The sequence below is a fragment of the Nicotiana sylvestris genome, chromosome 6 (genome assembly GCF_000393655.2).
Source record: "Nicotiana sylvestris chromosome 6, ASM39365v2, whole genome shotgun sequence".
Lineage (NCBI taxonomy): Eukaryota > Viridiplantae > Streptophyta > Magnoliopsida > Solanales > Solanaceae > Nicotiana > Nicotiana sylvestris.
Genome location: NC_091062.1, coordinates 8,408,002 through 8,430,149, shown reverse-complemented (window position 1 = coordinate 8,430,149; position 22,148 = coordinate 8,408,002).

Genomic DNA, 22,148 nt, shown 5'->3' with positions numbered 1-22,148 from the left:
AAAAAAGAAAGAAGAAAAAGTTGTTGTTTTCAAAAAATAGTTTTCTTTGCCAATGAAATGAAAAAAAAATCTTGCTTTCAAAAAATAGTTTGTTTTGCTTGCCCGAACTACGCCAGTTTGATTCTCACAGGGTGTGAGATACATAGGCAACCCGCATCGGGTCCAACTTCCTTTTTGCAAAAATAGCCCAAAAACCCAAAAATTTTACTTTAATTTGAAAATAATTAGGGTGATGTCAATCTTGTCAGAAATAGCTGAATGTCCCTAAAAGGGTACCGGAATGCTGTTTTTGCAAGAACAACCACTTTTGTCACTTTCAAAGGTTTTGACCGATTAGCTGACACAGCCTTAAAATCTTCGTTTCAAAGTGCTGAAAGGCTGTGTTGGTAAGGCCGGATGTTTTGTGGAAATTTTGAAAATTGTTCATTTTTCTTAAGTCAAAACGAGTCATGGTTTTCTTTTAATTAAAATCACCTTAATAAATGTGCAGGATGAGCACAAATCAAAATTAACCTTTCTCAGTCCGTGAAGAGATCCCTTTGGAGCTACATATATGGTGGCATGATTTGGGGGACGACAGCAGGAAAGTTGTGACAAAAGCACTGGGCGGTCTTATTGGGCTTTTGAAAGTCAAGCCCAGAAAAGACGTGATCGAGGCCTTGATATTGTTTTGGGACCCAACACATAATGTGTTCCACTTTGCGGATTTCGAGTTAATTCCTACACTAGAAGAGATAGCAGGCTATGCTGGTTTCGAAGGGAATCTCAGAAGTCAATACCCGGTAGCACCAAGAACAGTGACCCCCCACAAATTTCTGAACTTGCTAAGCATCAGTCGGGATGTCCGAGATGGAAATCTGGCCAAAGGATTTTGTACCTTTTACTTTCTGTATCGACGTTACGGGAATCCCCATGGCTTCGAGACGCCAGATACTGGTCTTACTCACGCTGGAAATTAAGACAAGTGGGAAGTTTAGGAGGATTAGCTTTCATAGTGGCATTCCTGGGTATTCTGGTTTGCCCAAGAAAAGTCGGGAACATAGATATGGGGTTAGTAGGGATAGCTGACTTTATGATGAAAAAGGCAAACGGGACTATAGTGCCGCTGATCTTGGCAGAAATTTACCGAGCTCTTACTCGCTGTCGAGAAGGAGCAAAGTTCTTTGAAGGGTGCAATATGCTGTTACAAATATGGATGGAGGAACACCTTTGCCACCGTCCCGGATACTTGAATTGTGGTATGATTGGCTTCGAGTACATTGAAAAACATGAAAAACGAGTAGAGGGTTATGAGTTTCCAGATGGTACGGAAGCATGGCATGCTCATTTGAGATCTTTGACCGCAAATAAGATCGAATGGACATTCGGATGGCTCTCGGTCAACGAAGTAATCTATATGTCGGCTGAGGTGTGTTTTTTACTGTTGATGGGTCTGCGGAGTATCCAGCCTTATGCTCCGCACAGAGTCTTGCATCAGTTGGGCCGGTACTAGACCATCCCACACAATGAAAATTTGAGTCAGCAAGTCAATTAGTTAGATCCAAAAGCTGCCTTCCCAAAAGAAAAAGTACATCCGGTTTGGCATCAGTGCAGATTCTTAGGGCCTAACACGCGAGTACGAGACCTATCCAGAGGCGAGGTGGAGCCCAGTTATATTTCTTGGTATGGTAAAAGATCCCGAGTTCAACATGATCCTGATAGGCCCGCAAAGAGACCCCATGTCCAGCAATTCACCGACGGAGCTCAGGTACAATGGGATTGGCTGACCAAAGAAAACGAGTACAGGGCTACAATAAGCAAGTTAGAAAAGCAAGTCAGAGAACTTCAATTCGAAAATAGCTTGCAAGTGGCGGCGGATGAAGGAGAAAAGAAAAGGCTAGCTAAAGAAAATGAAGCCCTTTGAGTTCAAATTCAGAAATTGAGAGTAGTGGCAGAAAATCCAGTCTGAAGTGACAGAGATGAAAAGCTCATAGCTAACCTGAGGCAGAAAGTAAATGACTATAGTTTTGATTTGAACAAAGCAGAAAGAGAACTAGCCAAGGCCCAAAAGCAATTGGCTAAAAATGCAGGGGAACGAGTATGCCTGGTTAAGCAATTAAGAGAAAGGTACGATGATGAGGTCGCAGGGTTGAAGAAAAGGGTCATCGCCACGGAAAAAAATGATCAAACAGGCCAAAGACTTCAAAGTTGAAAGGAAACACTGTTATACGGCATTGGCACAGTTAGAAATAGACTTGCAACAACTTCAGGAACAAAATTATGCAGCTGAGCAAACTTTTGAGGCCAGGGCCCAGCAGATTGGGTGTTTGTTACAAGAAAAGGGCGCCATAAGAGAGAGAATTAGAAGCATTGCCGACTACATCATTATGAAGTGCCAGATTTGTGAGGATATGACTCGCACTACCTTCTTTGCAGCAGTAATGACATTTGTTAAGCAGATAATGAACGACTTGGATCGACTTCAAAGGGAGCTTGCATATAGGCCCGCAGCGAGACCGAATGATGTCTCGCAAAACTAGGAGCATTGATGTATTCATAATTTTTTTTTCGTGGGAGTCTGCATTTCCCTTTTGTTAAGCGTCTGTCGGTCATGTTGAGTTTTCTTTCGGCTAGAGTCCGTCAAATTGCTTTCGAGTCTGTATTTTCTTCAGTTGGAATATAATGTCTATTTTGGAGTCTGTATTTCTTCTTTGCATCGAAATCTGTTAGCCTTTTAGAATTTGCAGTTTTGAGTTTGTAATAGAAGCATTTGTTGTTTTATTTTATGAAAACTGAAAATCCCAAAAATGTTTTATTTCACACTTATCTACAAGAACTACGCTTGGTCTGATTCATGTGGGGTCATGATACGTAGGCAATCTCCATAGGATTCGACCGCCACCAAATTAAAAAAAAAAAGAGGAAAAGAGGGAAAGAAAATAAGAGGAAAAGCAAGAGGAAAGAGCGGAAAAACGAGAAAGAAAAAGAGAAAATAAGAGAAAGTAAAAACAAAGAGAGAACAAAGGCCAGAAGGAGAGGAAAGGAAAGAAAAGAAAAGAAAAGGGGATGTTTGCAATTAAAAGAAAGAAAGGGCCGGGATGACGCATGCAACCGATCAAATACATAATAGAGACGGTTAACTATTTAGGTGCATTCATGCCCAATGTGTGGTTACCAATCTGTTAAAGCCTAATCGCTAACAAGGTTGTTTGTTTGATGTATTAAGTTCAGGCAGGTGTTAAGTTGACTGACATTCTGGAAACTCACTCCTACAATACTCGATCGAAAGACAGACTAAATATGGTCGACTAGGAACCGGAAACAAGTATTGTCGACCCATCGAAAGAGGTGGAAGAAATGGACGTTAATGCAATGAGGGAAGAAATGTATAAGCTGAAACAGCAGATGGATGAAATGTACCAAGCTTGGGCGAAAGGGCATCCACCACTGGTTTATCCCGCCAATCCTCCTTATATCCCACCATCAGCCCAACTTCCGGAGCCTCCCACTGTGAACTCATCTCCAGACTTCCCCCTCTACCAACAATGCCATGGCACCACTTCCCATACTTCTCAAGCTCCACCACACAAACAAGTCCCATACCCTCCCCCACCAATTACACCTGTTTTTGTGGCACCTCCACTTGCTATATTACACAGATCTTCCAGTGAACCCCTGTTTCAAACTCACGATAACTAGTACTATCCCCCTGAACCCACCTTCAAAGTTCCAAAACCATATCCTTACACTCCTCATCTTGATATCCCGGCAGAGACCGAGAAACCACCCAAAAATCCCGAGCATTAAGAGATGATCAGAAAGGTCAAAAGCTTAGAGCAATTGTTCCGAGATATGAAGGGGCTGAGAGGCCAAGTGAGTGTGGCCTATAAGGATTTGTGTCTGTTCCCAGATGTTCAGTTGCCATCAGGGTTCAAAATACCCAAGTTTGATCTGTACGATGGGCATGGCGACCCGGTAGCACACTTAAGAGGATTCTGTAGCAAGATGAGAGGAGCAGGTGTAAGAGACAAATTGCTGATGGCATATTTCAGCCAAAGTTTGAGTGGGTCGGTGCTAGAATGGTACACCAGACAAGATCATAGCAGGTGGTACATATGGGACGATTTGGCCCAAGCCTTCGCCTGTCATTTCCAGTATAATCTTTAAATCATCCCAGACCGTCTGTCACTGACGAAGATCGAGAAGAAGTCCGGTGAGAGTTTCTGAGAATATGGGTTCCGTTGGAGAGAGCAAGCAGCGAGGGTTGACCCCCCGATGAAAGAGAGCGAGATGGTTGATTATTTCTTGCAGGCTTTGGAGCCCACTTATTTTGGTCATTTGGTGTTAGCAGTGGGAAAGTCCTTTAATGAAGTTGTGAAAATGGGAGGCATGGTTGAGAAGGGACTCAAGTCCAATAAGATCATGAGTTATTCAGCAATCAAAGCAACCACTCAGGCCATTCAAAACGGTACTGGGGATGTGCTCGGAAAGAAGAAGAAAGAGGATGTTGCAACGATCGAGTCGGCAGCTTGGGGTGGATCCAGGAACCTTCCACTATTCTACAACCAGCCTCGACCCTATCCCCAAATATACCCCCATACTCCATATAGCCCACCATAACACTACTACCCACCGCCAGATCCCCATTTTCTGTCTATCACGCACAAACCTATACCCAACCTCCCGCTCATGCGCAATGGCGTGCGCCAGCTCCACAGAGTCCCTACCAAGCTCCACAAAATACCCATCCACCCCCAAAAGCCTACAAAAACCCTCCTGGAACAGGTTTTCGACCCAATCAATCCTTTAAGAATGAAAGGTTGCAGAAGCAGAAGACTTTCACTCCATTGGGAGAATCATATACTAGCCTATTCCACAGACTGAGATAGTTGGGTATGTTGAATCCGATCGAGGCCAAAATGCTGAATCCCCTTCCCAGAAATCTTGATCGCTCGGTGAGTTGTGAGTATTGTTTAGGGGCCCTGTGCCATGACACAGAGAAATGCTGGAAACTAAAAACAGCTGTACAAGAGCTCATTGATACTCATCGGATCGAAGTTCAGGCCCCAGAAACACCAAATATCAACCAGAATCCGCTACCAGCTCACCATGAGACCCATATGATTGAGTTGATACACAAGGGAGGGAGGCTAAGAAACCCTCGCAGACAGTGATGATGATCCGCTCCAGTAAAACCAGTTCAAAGGAAAAGGTAACCAGTGGGAAATCAGTGGTCCAGTTGAAAGGGGTAGACAATAAGTTGGTTGTGGTAGCCAAGAAAGGGTCTTCAAGCACCGTTGCAGTGAAACCAGAGAAAGCTAAAGTGGTGGTATCAGGGGTTACAAGTAAACCTGTTGTGATCGTGAAGGGTGCTCGCACAGAGCCTGTTATTATAAAACCAGTAACTCAGCTTCCAGTGATCAACAACAAGGCGGTCCCGTGGAATTATGAACGAATGATAGTAACCTACCAGGGGAAAGAGGTTAAAGAAGAAGTGTGTGAGACTCATGGTTTGACTCGATCGGGGAGATGCTTTGCCCCCGGAGAGTTGAGAAAAGCTAAGACCTCAAAAGATAATCCAGTGTTGGTGAAGAAAGTAGTAACTGAGGAAGAAGTAGAAGAATTCCTGAGAAAGATGAAAGCACAAAACTATTCCATTGTGGAACAGTTAAGGAAGACACCAGCTCAGATCTCGCTCTTTTCATTATTGATCCATTCAGACGAACACCGTCGTGCTTTGATGAAGATCTTGAACAAGTCCCACGTTCCTGACAAATTCTCAGTAAACCACTTGGAAAAAGGTAGCTAACAAGATATTTGAGGTAAATCGAGTCACTTTTTCTGATGATGAGTTACCCATGGAGGGTACCGAGCACAATAGAGCCCTCTATCTGATGGTGAAATGCGAAGATTCTGTGGTTACTCGGGTGCTGGTTGATAATGGGTCTAGTGTGAACATCTGTCCTCTCTCCACATTGAACAAATTGCAAGTGGAGGATGAAAGGATTCACAAGAACAATATTTGTGTCCGGGGATTCGACGGTGGAGGGAAGGATTCAGTCGGGGACATAGTGCTTGAGCTCACAATAGGGCCAGTTGAATTTACTATGGAATTCTAGGTGCTCGATATGGCTGTTTCGAACCTGTTGTTGGGACGACCCTGGATCCATGCTGCCAAAGCAGTCCCATCTACTCTGCATCAAATGGTCAAGTTTGAATATGATCTACAGGAAATTGTTGTACATGGAGAAGATAATTTGTGTGTGCCCAATGGTGCCATTGTTCCATTCATAGAGGTTGACGATGGCAAGGTACCATGGGTTTATCAGGTTTCCGACACAGTATTGGTAGAGAAAATTCCGGAAGGAAAGTGCGTGCCAACTCCAAAGATGGCTGCGGCATCAGTCATGGTAGCTGTCGAAATGTTGAAAAACGATTTCGTACCGGGCAAGGGTCTGGGTACATCTTTGCAAGGTATTGTGCAGCCAGTCTCCCTTCCAAGGAATCTAGATACTTTTGGTCTGGGGTTCAACCCTACCGTTGCAGACATGAGAAGATCTAGGAAAATGAAAAAGAAAGCATGGGCATTGCCAAAGCCAGTCCCGCGTCTGTCTAGGTCCTTCGTCAGGCCGGGTACCAGAAAGAAATTGTTGTCAAAGGTCCCTGGACCACCGATTGGAGTCGATGGAGACTTGGAGAAGGGGTTTGAAAGGTTATTCGCCGAGGTTAATATGGTTCAGGCTGGGAAAGGGTCCAGCAAGGCAGATGTGCAATTTGTGGGACCACGTGCAAAAGTCAACAACTGGGAAGCTACTCCTCTTCCTATCCGGAGGGAGTCTTGGTAGTGGGTTTTGATTTTCTTTTAGTTATCTGGATTATTCCAGGGTCTGTAATTCAGATATTATGTTCCGTCCAGTTGGATGTGTTAAAACCCTGTTATCTTTATATTTAATGAAATGCAATTATTCCTTTTTCCTTCATTTCTTCTAATTTTATTTTTGTTTTGTTTTCTTCTTTTGTATAGTTCTTTTTATGCTGATATCAATGACATGACATGCGTGAGGAATTTTCGGTCCAGTTTTAAAAGCCAATCTAACTCTGAAATAATAATACAAGAAATTGAGTGTGATGACGAGTTGGAATTTGAGGATGATGAGGCCTATGAAGAAATTATTAAGGAACTAAGTCATTTTGAGGAAAAGCCCAAACCTAATTTGAATGACACAGAAGCAGGTAATCTAGGGGACCAAGAAAATGACCGTGAAACTAAAATAAGTGTCCATTTGGAACCTCAACTCAGGGAAGAGTTCATTAAAGCACTGTTCGAATATAAAGATGTTTTTGCATGGTCCTATGATGACATGTCGGGTCTAAGCACTGATTTGGTGGTTCACAAGTTGCCCACTGACCTGGCATTCCCTCCTGTCAAGTAGAAGCTGAGAAAATTCAAAATGGATATGAGTGTAAAGATCAAGGAAGAGGTCACCAAGAAGTTCGATGCCAAAGTCATACGGGTCACCCGGTATCCCACCTGGTTAGCCAATGTTGTGCCTGTACCGAAGAAGGATGGAAAGACCAGGGTGTGTGTTGACTATCGGGATCTCAACAAGGCAAGTCCAAAAGACAATTTCCCGTTGCCAAACATTCATATCTTGATTGACAATTGTGCCAAACATGAGATTGGTTATTTTGTGGATTGTTACGTGGGTTATCATCAGATCTTAATGGACGAGGAAGATGCAGAAAAGATGGCATTCATCACGACGTGGGGAATGTACTGCTATCGGGTCATGCCATTCAGTTTGAAAAATGCTGGGGCAACCTACATGAGGGCAATGACAACAATATTCCATGATATGATACACCAGGAAATCGAGGTGTACGTGGATGATGTGATCGTGAAGTCTAGAAAGCAGTCTGGCCATGTTAGGGATCTGAAGAAGTTCTTCCGAAGGCTTCGCAGGTACAATCTCAAGCTTAATCCTGCAAAGTGTGCTTTTGGGGTGCCGTCTGGAAAGTTGTTGGGGTTCGTAGTCAGTCGCCGGGGTATTGAAGTGGACCCATCAAAAATCAAGGCCATCCAGGAATTGCCACCTCCGAAGAACAAGACCGAGGGGATGAGTTTGTTGGGGGAGATTGAATTATATCAGCAGGTTCATCGCTCAGCTCACGACAACTTGTGAGCTTATCTTCAAGCTGTTAAAGAAAGACGTCGCGGTCAAGTGGACAGATGAATGTCAGGAGGCGTTTGATAAGATAAAGGGGTATTTTCCAAATCCACCCGTGTTGGTCCCGCCAGAACTAGGGCGACTTTTGATTCTATATTTGACGGTATTGGACAATTCATTCGGCTGTGTATTGGGTTAACATGATATCACTAGCAGGAAGGAGCAAGCCATATATTATCTCAGCAAGAAATTCACACCGTACGAGGTCAAGTACACTCAGCTTGAGAGGACATGTTGCGCCCTAACCTAGGTGGCGCAGAAGCTAAAACATTATTTGTCATCTTACACTACCTATCTTATATCTCGCTTGGATCTATTGAAGTATATCTTTCAGAAGCCTATGCCCACAGGGAGGCTTGCAAAGTGGCAGATCCTGCTCACAGAGTGTGACATTGTCTACGTGACTCGAACTACAATGAAAGCACAGGTCTTGGCGGACCATTTGGCCGAGAACCCGGTCGATGAAGATTATGAACCTTTGAAAATGTATTTCCCTGATGAAGAGGTGATGCACATTGATGAGTTGGAACAAGCCGAGAAGCCGGGATGGAAACTTTTCTTTGATGGAGCTGCAAACATGAAAGGTGTGGGCATAGGAGCGGTACTTATTTCTGAAACATGGCACCACTACCCTGTTACGGCTCAGCTTCATTTTTATTGTACCAATAACATAGCTGAGTACGAGGCCTGTATTCTGGGTTTGAGGTTAGCTGTGGATATGGGTGCCCATGAAGTCTTGGTCTTAGGTGACTCGGACCTCCTGGTGCACCAAATTCAGGGAGAATGGGAAACACAGAATTTGAAACTCATACCATACAGACAATGTTTGCATGATCTATGTCAGCGGTTTCAGTCGATAGAATTCAGGCATATCCCAAGGATCCATAATGAAGTCGCCAATGCTTTGGCTACTCTGGCGTCAATGTTACATCATCCAGATAAGGCTTATGTGGACCCTTTGCAGATTCAGGTCCGTGATCAGCATGCTTACTGTAATGTGGTAGAAGAAGAACCTGATGGGGAGCCATGGTTCCATGATATCAAAGAATACCTCCGGATGGGGGTATATCCGGTATAGGCCACGGGTGATCAGAAAAGAACAATTCGACGATTGGCAAGCTGATTTTTCTTTAGTGGAGGGGTGTTATACAAAAGAACTCCAGATCTTGGATTGCTAAGATGCATAGATGCCAGACAAGCCACAGTCATCATGACTGAGGTACACTCCGGAGTTTGTGGACCGCATATGAGTGGGTAAGTTCTAGCAAAGAAGATTCTTCGAGCAGGTTATTACTGGCCCACTGTGGAACAGGATTGCATTAGTTTTGTGCGTAAATGCCATCAGTGCCAAGTGCATGGAGATTTGATTCATTCTCCACCATCTGAATTACACACAATGTCTGCACTATGGCCTTTTGTTGCTTGGGGCATGGATGTCATTGGGCCAATCGAGCCAGCAGCATCAAACGGACACAGGTTTATCCTGGTAGCCATTGATTATTTCACTAAGTGGGTTGAAGAGAAAACGTTCAAATCTGTGACCAAGAAAGCAGTGGTCGATTTTGTGCATTCAAATACCATCTGTCGGTTTGGAATTCCGAAGGTAATCATTACGGACAATGGTGCTAATCTCAACAGTCATCTGATGATAGAGACATGTCAGCAGTTTAAGATTATACATCGCAATTCCACCCCATACCGCCCTAAGGCAAATGGAGCGGTCGAGGCAGCCAACAAGAATATAAAGAAGATACTTCGAAAAATGGTGGAAGGTTCTAGACAGTGGCATGAAAAGTTGTCGTTTACATTGTTGGGTTATCGCACTACTGTCAGCACCTCAGTAGGGGCCACCCCTTATTTGTTGGTATATAGCACGGAGGCGGTAATACCCGCAGAAATTGAAATCCCATCCCTTCGGATTGTCGCTGAGGCAGAAATTGATGACGTTGAATGGGTCAAAACCCTCTTGGAGCAATTAAGTCTGATTGATGAAAAGATATTGGCAGCAATGTGTCACGGCCAATTGTACCAAAAGAGAATGGCGAGAGCATATAACAAGAAGGTACATCCACGAAAGTTCGAAGTGGGTCAATTAGTGTTGAGGCGTATCTTGCCTCATCAGGCTGAAGCAAATGGAAAGTTCGCCCCAAACTGGCAAGGGCCATTTGTTGTAACTAGAGTGTTGTCCAATGGCGCGTTATATTTGACAGATGTGGAAGGAAAATGTGTAAAAATGGCTATCAATTCCGATGCAGTCAAAAGATATTATGTATGATTTCTTTCTTTGATTATACTTGTTTGTATTTGGCATACTTTGAAGATTGAAATGACGAAGACGTTTTGTTCTGCTATCTAAACACTTTATCCTTTGTCACCCATTTTTTAGCCTTATTTATTTTCTTTCATACCCCTCTTTCGGAATCAACGACACAATTCAGAAACGCAAGTGCGGTGGATAAGTAAGTGAAAAGAAAAATAAAGAATAAAAAGAAAACAAAAGGAGAAGAAAAATGAAAAAGAAAGATAAAGAAAAGAAAAGAAAAGAGAAAAGCAAAAAGACAAAAAAAAAGAAGAAAAAGGAAAAATCACAATAACAAAGCAATATTTTATGTCATGAACTACGTTTGACCTGATTCCTTTTAAGGATACGTAGGCAGCCTCACGGTTCGGTCTCATCAAAATAAAAATCCAAAAGTCTCCAAGCAAGAAACTAGGGTAGAAGTTGTGGTTGTTGGGAGAAACTTGATTCCGAAAGTTGTAATTTTAACCCATTCGTATTATTTTGAGCCTTTTATACTCTTTCTTGCTAACCATGTCCAGAAGCCTACATTAAGGTCCAAAGAAAGACCTTCTTATCAGTCTTCGAGAAATGCCAAGTCAAGCAGGTAAATGTAATTCATGTCAGGGGCAACACTCTAGTTCAAGCAGGAAAAATAAAAATGAGAGAGTCTTATTGGTGAAAACCTTCACAGGCACCGTAAGGCGACAGGAGTTGAGAGAAAAATGAGAGAGTCTTATTGGTGAAAACCCTCACGGGCACCGTAAGGCGAAAGTGAGTTGAGAGATGAACGAATGAAAGAGGTCTGCTGGTGAAAACTTTTCAAGGCACCGCAGGATGAACAAGGCCAAGGTTTGGGTAAAGTAATCAGGACATGGAAATTCTGGGGCAACAAAGTACGGCAACTGAAAGTTGATTGGTTGGACAGATTGGGCCGATTAATCCGAAATGCATGTCATGATCATTGGTACCAGCTGTTCCACCCAGATAAGTTTCTTTTTCTTTATCCTTTGGTAGCAGTCATCTGGTTTTGGATTCTTCTTATTCTTAACCCGCAAAGTCATTGCATTTCATTTTCTTTTGGGTATTTATCTAAAGATGTTTTAGTGTCAGTCTTGTTCAAATCGAGTGAAAAGGATTTCAAAGCTCACTACCAACTTCCAAAATTGCAAAGCACGGAGTAGTCAAAGCATACTAAGGATAACACGACATAAGAGGGGGATACAATGAATCACCGGAAGCTTCATCGGTGGAATGGTTTGGTAATGTCATGGGAGACGCAAAAGTTCAGATAAAGGGGTCAGAGGTAAGACAACAGCGGGGGTATAGAACACTCGGCTCGTCAAAAGTCATGGGGTTTGAAAGTCAGTCAAAAAGTCAAAGCGGTTCAGGGCCAGTTCGGAGAAGCTAGTCAGAACAAACATTGCAGCAGAAAGATCTTCAGCAAGAATGCCATCAGCTAACCACCACTTTAAACTGATAAAATTTTCTTTGATTGAAACAGGGGCAGAAAATTCGTTGGATTCGGAGAAACTCTCCGTGGAGAAAGGCAGTCACCAAACAGGTTTGTTTTGATTTTCAGGACCCTCCTGGAAAATGGGACCTAGTTTAAAGATCAGAAATAGCATAATCTAGCATAAATGCATCCCAAAAGAATATAAGTTAGCTTAGAAGTTTGCATGTTCGAGATAGAATTCAATTAGGAGTTGTCAGGACCCTCCTGAATAATGGGACTTAGCTTAAGATTTAGATTAGATACCAACATTTAGCGTAAACTCTACTGTAAGGTAGTATAATTCAGACATGAAAACTGTCACCTTTAAGATAAAATTTGACCTTTGATTTTCAGGACCCTCCTGGATAATGGGGAGTAGTTTAAAGATCCTCTTAGATAGCAAAGATTTAGCAAAAGTCACACCTGTAGAAGATATAACTTAGATTTTAAATTGTCGTTAGTTAAGTATTGTCAGGACCCCTTGAATAGAATAATGGGACCTAGTTTTTTAAATCCTTAGTAACACTTGGTAACATGATTTAGTTTTACAATCACATTTGTCCCCAGCCGCCAAACTGGGGCAGAAAATTTTCTTTGTTTTTGTCTGTTTTGTTGAAGTCAGGGGCCCGCCTGGAGAGCAGGGAATACTTTCAAGTCAGCAATCAGGATCCCGCCTGGAGAACAAGGAAGTACAATTGAAGTTTTAGTTTTCAAATTCTTTGCTTTATTCATTGTGAAGTCAGGAGCCCACCTGGAGAACAAGGGAATACATTTCAACTTGAAGTTAGGAGCCCGTCTGGAGAGCAGGGAATACATTTCAAGTTGAAGTCAGGAGCCCGCCTAGAGAGCAGGGAATACTTTCAAGCGCAGCACTCAGGAGCCCGCCTGGAGAGCAAGGGAGTACAATTTAAATTTTATCTTTCAAATTCTTTGCTTTGTTTATTTTGAAGTCAGGAGCCCGCCTGAAGAGCAGGGAATGCATTTCAAGTCGGCAGTCAGGAGCCCGCCTAGATATCATGGGAATACATTCACGTTTTGAAGTCAGGAGCCCGCCTGGATAGCATGAGAATACATATCAAGTTCAGCAGTCAAGCCCCACCGGAAGAAGGGGAAAACATCTCAGTTTACAATTTAAGGTGGTAACAAATGGATGTCCCCGAGAGAATGGAGGATAACAAGGCAACGAGAAACACAACAGCAAGTTTAAAGACATAGATAGGACTTTTGTAATCCATAGACCATAGTCTAGTCTAGCTTCTTGTTTTATTTTGACATGGTGTAATAAGGGGGTTCAGTAAGTAGTAACAGCAACAGCAACAACAATGGAAGCCCAACTTCATGGTAGTCCCAGCTACCAAACATTCTTGAACTACACTGACCTGATTCCTTTTTAGCCAAGGATATGTAGGCAACCTCAAAAGCAAGGTGCGGTCAAACCTTTCAAAAAATGCTTCCCACGGAGTATTCAAACGGGCAAAAATCGCTCGTATCTGCTCACTTTATCTTTGCACGAAAACTCTTCGTGTTTCCGAGCAAAAAGGGGAAGCTGTGAGCACGTGATTTTTGCCCTATATGAATTACTCCCATAAATTCAAAGCAAAACAATTTCTTTCAGTATTTGCAATTTTGGAGATTTTTGTGGCATTTTCTGATAATTGTTTGCATTTGTCTGTGCATTTTTATTTTATTTAATTAATGAAAATTACAAAAATATGTTGCATTTGCATTTAGGATTTAATTTTACAAATTATTTTATAAAAATAGGAAAAATCACAAAAATAGTTTATTTTGCACTTTTAATTTTAATTTTTGAATTTTGGCAGTCTTTTTCCTTTAATTGGTTTTTAATTATTTGTAGTAGCAATTATTAGGGTTAATTAATTTAATGTGGTAGGATAATTTGGTTTAGGATTTAATTTAGGTTTTATTTTTAATTTTGGAAAGAAGGAAAAGATTGTTTTTTTTTAAAGAAAATGAATTGGAAAAAAGGAAGGAAATAAGAGGGTTTAAATCTGGGCCAAAATCAACCCAGATTTCCCCAGCCCAAACATAACCACCCAGTACCTGGCACAACCCGCGCCTGACCCGGTCCGTATTTCCCCTCAAACGAAACGACGTCGTTTCGATCGGTATTGATCTGAGTCGTTGATCTCCACTTGATCGAACGGCTCAGAACTAAAGCTTTGGGAATATATATATGTCCTAATGTCCTACCTCCCCCCCCCCTCTCACTTCATCATTCCAATACCCCCTATCAGAGAACCCAGACCTAACCCTAGCTGAGCCGCCCCTAAATCTACCACCGTCCGGTGGCGGCGCCACCTCCAAACGCCACCAAAACAACACCCCATGACCCCCTTACTCCCCTCTTTCTAAATCCCGGATCAATTTCCTTCGAATCTGCCCGAAGCTCCGCGAATATTAAATCTGAGGTCAACCCCAAAAGTTCAAAATCAGTTTTTCTGTCAATCCTGGTAGCATGCATGTTCGGGAGGTGCTGTTCTATCAAGCTTTGAGGTTCGAACTAGGCGAAACAGATGTCGCTCAGTTGTTCTTGACAAAGAACAAAGGATCAACATAAGCTTGGCCTAGTTCTTTGTGCCTGCCCAATTTCGAGTCCGATTGGTGAGTTTCTATCCCTCAGCATGACCTATTGTGTTTTTATTTCACCTTTCCGTCCCTCTTCTTTTATTCTTCTTTCCTCTGTTTAAAGATTTGACTTATCTTCCGATGTTTTGAGTTGTTTTCTGTTCCCTCTATTTTTCTTTCAAGTCCCTTTAAAAATATGTGTGTTCTTGATTTGTTGGGTTATAGTCAAGCCTCTGATTTTCTCCCGTTTATGTTGGCCTCATTAGTCTGGTTTAATTAGTTTATTCTGGTCTATTCATTGGGTTAGTTAATTCCTTGTTGGTTTGTACGGGTTAATCAATCAACCAGTTCAGTTTTAAGAAATCGTTTGTGTGTTATTTTTGTTGTTACCAATTTAGTTGGGTTCATTTAGCTATTTGGGCTTTGGGTCTGACCCATCTATAAAGGAAGGGTAGCCCTTTCACTTGATTCAGCCGTGGGTTAATTTGACCCATGTCTCATTTGGGGTTTAAGGTAAATAGCAGGGGTATGAGGGTTAGTTTGGGTAGTCTTAGTGAGGTAATCTACTTGTAACTGTCTGGGAAGCTTCTAGGAAGCTAGGGGGGACGACTTGGCAAAATCTGAATTTGAACTAGAGGTGTTAAGCTAAAATGAAAATTAAAAAGGGACCAAAGGGCAAAAATAAACTCTTGAGGCTTGCCCTAATGCCTTGCCTATAAAGGCATCTCTACCTTGCCTTTCAAGGCAGGGATTCAAGAGCTAAAATACAGAACCAAGAGACTTTAAAGAGAATAAAAATTCTGGAAAACAAAAATAGCTGAAACTTCTGCAGAAAATACTGTTTCATTGGGTTTGAGCTTTATAATCTGAAATCCTCTTCTTCCTGAATCGATTTTCCTGATTGTTTGAGCTTAGAAATGGTTTGAAACTTAGTCATTAAGGTTGGTTCTGAGGTCAGCTGATTTAATTGGGTGTTTGAGACTGGTTTTTGGGCAGCAGTACTTCATTTCTGGGTTTTGAACATGCTTTGTTGGTCTGTTTCTGTTACTGGAACCTGCTACTGATCCCTGTTGTCTACTGTTGATTCTACCTTTTTCTTATTTCGTTTAATTCTAGGTATTCCCCGATTCTATATGAGATGAAATGCAAGTATGAGAGCTATAATTACATGAAGATCCTCATGAATGAATATTGTTTTCCTTTTAATCATCAATATTAGTTGTTTGCTTGGAATTTCTGGAGTTTAGTGGTATATTGTAATGGCATTTAGCCTGATCTGTCCATTTTAATATAATAGTAGTATGTTATTCCTTAGAAAACTCATGTTGCCTTTCTTTTGTGATGAAACACATGGTCTGATGGTTTGATTGTATGTAAGTAGTTCAGGACATTTGGATCTTGTATATAGAGACTGTGATTTAAGTCATTCACTGTTTGGTATGCATATGTTCAAGCATGTGGTTAGACTTTGTTGAGTTTTAGCTTATCATCTAGTTTTGTCTGAAATCAGAGTGCATTCGATTAAAGGGGGTGACTGCCTGCTTTGTGGGAATAAAACTTTATGAATACTGGTCTGATTGGCATAAGTCTCTGGCGACTCAAGGTAATTAGGTGCATGCATTGGGTTGAGAATGAATTTTTGATTTGTTTAGATCTGTAAAAAATTTCTATAGTAGGATAAGGTCAAAATGCATTACTCATAGTGATACAAGTTAAAAACTAAATCGAACATGCTGTCCGTTGATGAGAATTCCATTGTCATTGCTTGCTAAGAAAAACTAGATCAAACATGTTGTTGAATATCGCTGGGTTTTGGCCTGCAGGGACTCGATGATGAGTTCTCCACTCAAACCTGTTGGGGTTTCGAAATTGGGCTCATTCTTGGGACCAAGCTTAACAGCTTCTTCGAGTATGATTTGGGTCGTAATTGCGGCCCAGTCACGCCCAGGCCTTTCGCTAGCCTTCCTGGATCTGGACTTCACATAGGAAGCCCATTTGTGGCCTTTGATTGTTAATTAAACGACCATAGGGAACTTTAACTTCATCGAGTGTTAAGTAATTCAGCCTTTAAAACAATTGAGGTGAACGATGTTAATGACACCAATAGTCTATGGCCCTCATAATTTTAAAAATAAGAATTTTAGGCAATTAAATTTGAGGCGTGCCATTTAGCGAATTTTCCATGTACCTCATAAAATTAAAAATGCATAGTCGCTTTAGGGCATTATTTAATAATTTTACTTTCTTAAACTCGGGTGCGCATTTCATGTGACCCAAATCAAATCTTAAAACGTTGAATGAAATATGTTTAGGATTATGGGTGCATTTCATGTGGCGTGATCCAAAGACGTGTTTTAAACGACATTCAATCTTCGTTTAAAAATAATTAAAAGCGGTTAAATGTTACAATTATATCATAGGTTAAAACCTGTACTAGAATCAGATAATAGGCCAATTATAACAGTTGAGCGACCGTGCTAGAACCACGGAACTCGGGAATGCCTAACACCTTCTCCCGGGTTAACAGAATTCCTTACTCGGATTTCTGGTTCGCGGATAGTTAAACAGAGTCAAACTTTTCCTCGATTCGGGATTAAAACCGGTGACTTGGGACACCATAAAACTCCCAAGTGGCGACTCTGAATCTTTTAACAATAAATTCCATTTCGATTGTCCTTTAATTGGAAAAACTCCTTTATTTATACCCTTCCGGGGTGTAATGAAAAAAGGAGGTGTGACACCACCAACAATGAACTCCTAACTCCTTTATTTTAAATCCTTTTTATCAATCATCACAACAAGTGTCAAATATTTAAATAACAGCGGAAATATGAATTTAGAGCAGAAGACTTAGATAAGCTGGACAATAATGCGGAAATCAACATATGCCTCTACCCAAGAACTTGTGTCACATCACTCACGGACTACTAAGAGTACTAAATACAATCGTTTAAAAGAAATATAACACTGTTTGTCTCGAATACATGAGATAACATAATGAAATATAAGATAGAGGAGACGCCGGGCCTGCGGACTTCTGCAAGGCTACCTCGATGTCTCGGTGGACTGAAGGCTGGCACCCGAGCTACTGCTGCTGTCCGGCACCTGGATCTGTGCAAAAAAGCACAGAGTCTAGTATCAACACAACCGACCCCATGTGCTGGTAAGCGTCTGGCCTAACCCCGGCGAGGTAGTGACGAGGCTAGGACCAGACTCCAAATAAACCTGTACAGTTATATAATATGTGGCGGAAAAGTAAACAAGTAATAAGCAATTAAAGCTGGGGAAGGGAAACATGCTTCAGGGATAGCAGTTAAAGCAGCATATCAAGAATAATATGGAAACAACAACTTAACTTCTAACACGGATAAAGGGAAATAAAGGCAACTTTCATTTTCAATTTCATCTTGTTGCAGGCGTGCAATCCGATCCCATTTCTCATATCTCGTGGTAGGCGTACCACCCGCTCCCATTTCATTAACTCTTGTGGTAGGCGTACCACCCGCTCCCATTTCATCAATCTCGTGGTAGACATACCACCCGCTCCCATTTCATTATATCTTGTGGTAAGCGTACCACCCGCTCCCATTTCATCATATCTTGTGGTAGGCGTACCACCCGCTCCCATTTTATCAATCTTGTGGTAGGCATACCACCCGCTCCCATTTCATCAATCTTGTGGTAGGCGTACCACCTGCTCCCTTTTTATAGTTCATCACACAATTACACGAAATCCCGGCAAGGGAGCATAAGCAATATGATAACCTCACGGCAAGGGAACAAAAGCAATATAATAGTTTTCCGGTAAGGGAACAAAAGCAATATAATAGTTTTCCGGCAAGGGAACAAAAGCAATAACCAATATTGACTTAGCTTGTACTTAGCTCAAAATAATGACAATGTTCAATCATAAATAAGATCTACGAGGATGAACCAAATCTTTGCTCAATATATAAGATCATTAATTAAAGCATCTGAAATGTCATTTAAGAACACAACAATGTTCAGTTTAAGACTCACGGTCATGCTCTTCACCAACGTATAGATGCTCGTCACCATGCCTATATGTCGTACAAAACAAGAAGCAAGTAGCAAATATGACTCAACTCATAATCCCTCAAGCTAAGGTTAGACCGAACACTTACCTCGATGCCTTGAACACAACTCAAGTCTCAACTATAGCTTTACCCCTTGATTCCACCACCAATCCGCTCGAATCTAGTCAAAAATTACTTAATTGCATTAATAAACGCTAAATGAATCAACCCCAATGCATGAAAATGAGTTTTCCAAAGTTTTACACAAAAAGTCAAAAATCACTCCCGGGCCCACGTGGTCAAAACCCGAGGTTCGAACCAAAACCCGATTACCCATTCCCCCACAAACTCAAATATATAATTTGTTTTGAAATCGGACCTCAAATTGAGGTCCAAATCCCTAATTTTTGAAAAACCTAGGTTCTACCCAAAACACTCAATTTCCCCCATGAAAATCTTTGATTTTAGGTTGAAATCATGTTAAAAGATGATAAGAATTGAAGAAAGTTGGTTAAAAGCGACTTACAATTGATTTAGAGAAGAAAGGATTCTTGGAAAATCACCTAAGTGTGTTTGGGTTTGAGAAAATATGAAAATATAGGGTTCAAAATCGGTTAAGTATAGAAAAATGCAGGTCTCAGATATGGGAAATGCGAACAGGGGTTCGCAATTGCGAACCCCGACCTCTGCTAACATGGAAAATGCGAGATAGTGCAAACCCTTCAGAAATATCGGACCTTCGCATTTGCGAAAGAAATGTCGCATTTGCGACATGTTGGTCGCATTTGCGATCACTGGCTAAGCTGGGATGTTCCGCATTTGCGAAATAAAGGTCGCATTTGTGACAACATGGGAATCGCATTTGCAATGATAATCCTCGCATTTGTGAGAAGGGGATGGCCTGGGCTTACTTTGCAATTGCGAAAGGCCACTCGCATTTGCGAGCCAGGATTCACAAATGTGAAGCCTGCAGGCCTGCTATGCTCAACTGCAATTTTTCTAAGTTCTAAATGCAACCCGTGGCCTATCCAAAACTCACCCGAGCCCTCGGGGCTCCAAACCAAATATGCACACAACCTCAAAACCATCCTACGAACTTATCCGTGCGATCAAATCGCCAAAATAACATCATAAATATCTAATTAAACCTCAAATTCCATGAATTCTTTCAAACTTCTTAAAACATCAAATTTTACATTTAAAGTCCGAATCACATCAAACGACATCTGTTTTCAATCAAAATTTACAGAAATGACTTAAAACATATATAAGACTTGCCCGGGCGCCGGAACCAAAATATGGGCCCGATACCATCGCTTTCTAATCAGATTTCATTTCAAATTTCCTTAAACATTTTCAGAAAATAATTTTACTCAAAAATTCATTTCTAGGGCTTGGGACCTCGGAATTCGATTCCGGGCATATGCCCAAGTCCCATATTTTCCTACGGACCATCCGGGACCGTCAAATCATGGGTCCGGGCCCGTTTACCCAAAATGTTGACTAAAGTCAAATTTATTCATTTTAACATAAAAACTTGGCATTTTTCACAAAATTTCAGATTTAAGCTTTCCGGTTACGCGCTCAAACTGCGTACGCAAGTCGAGGCAAATCTAAATGGGGTTTTAAAGGCCTCGGAAGCACAGAGTTGATTGAAAACAGGTGATGACCCTTTGGGTCGTCACATTCTCCACCTCTAAAATAACCGTTCGTCCTCGAACGGAAAGAAGAAGGAAGTACCTGAGTCGGGGAAAAGATGGGGATAACGGCTCCGCATATTGGACTCGGACTCCCAGGTCAATGACTCAGGAGGCTAACCTCTCCACTGAACACGAACAGAAGGGAAACTCTTAGATCTCAACTGACGAACCTGCCGGTCTAGAATAGCTACCGGCTTCTCCTCATAAGACAAGTCTTTGTCCAACTGGACAGTGTTGAAATCTAACACGTGGGATGGATCGTCGTGATACTTCCGAAGCATGGACACATAAAACACTGGATGCACGGCTGATAAGCTCGGCGGCAATGCAAGTCTATAAGCCACCTCTCCCACTCGATCAAAAATCTCGAACGGGCCAATAAACCTAGGGCTAAGCTTGCCCTTCTTCCCAAATCTCATCACGCCCTTCATAGGCGACACTTAGAGCAATACCCGCTCACCAACCATATAAACCACATCTCGAACCTTGCGGTCTGCATAACTCTTTTGCCTGGACTGAGCTGTACGAAGCCTATCCTGAATGATCCTGACCTTATCCAAGGCCTCCTGAACCAGATCCGTACCCAACAACCGAGCCTCTCCCGGCTCAAACCATCCAACGGAAGATCGACACCGCCTCCCATATAAATCCTCATAAGGAGCCATCTGGATACTCGATGGTTAGCTGTTGTTGTAGGCAAACTCTGCTAAGGGCAAAAACTGATCCCACGAACCTCCAAAGTCAATAACACAAGCTCGGAGCATATCTTCCAAAATCTGAATAGTCCGCTTGGATTGCCCGTCCGTCTGAGGATGAAATGTTGTACTCAACTCAACCTAGGTGCCCAACTCTTCCTAAACTGCTCTCCAAAAACACGAGGTAAACTGCGTACCTCGATCCGAAATGATAGATACAGGCACACCATGAAGGCAAACAATCTCCCGGATATAGATCTCAGCTAACCTCTTGGATGAATATGAGACTGCCACAGGAATGAAATGCGCTAACTTGGTCAGTCTATCAACAATGACCCAAACTGCGTCAAACTTCTTCCGAGTCTGCGGAAGTCCAGTAACGAAGTCCATAGTGATCCGCTCCCACTTCCATTCGGGAAGCTCAATCCTCTGAAACAATCCACCAAGCCTCTGATGCTCATACTTAACCTGCTGACAATTCAAACACCGAGCCACATATGCCACAATATCCTTCTTTATTCTACGCCACCAATAATGTTGTCGCAAATCCTGATACATCTTCGCGGCACCCGGATGAATAGAGTACCTGGAGCTATGGGCCTCCTCTAAAATCAACTCTCAAAACCCATCCACATTGGGCACACAAACTTGACCCTGCAATCTCAAAACTCCACCATCATCTAAGGTAATCTGCCTGGCACCTCTGCACTGCACCGTGTCTCTAAGGACACACAAATGGGGATCATCAAACTACCGATCATGGATACGCTCCAATAATGAAGAACGAGCGACCATGCAAGCTAATACTCGACTAGGCACAGAAATATCCAACCTCACAAACCGATTGGCCAAAGCCTGAACATCCAAAGCAAGCGGCCTCTCACCGACCAGAATATAAGCAAGACTGCCCATACTGGCTGACTTTCTACTTAAAGCATCGGCCACCACATTGGCCTTCCCTGGGTGATATAAGATAGTAACATCATAATCCTTCAACAACTCCAACCGCCTCCTCTGCCTCAAATTCAACTCCTTTTGCTTGAACAAATACTGAAGACTCTTGTGATTCGTGAACACCTCACACGCCACGCCATACAGATAGTGCCTCCAAATCTTCAATGCGTGAACAATGGCTGCCAACTCTAAG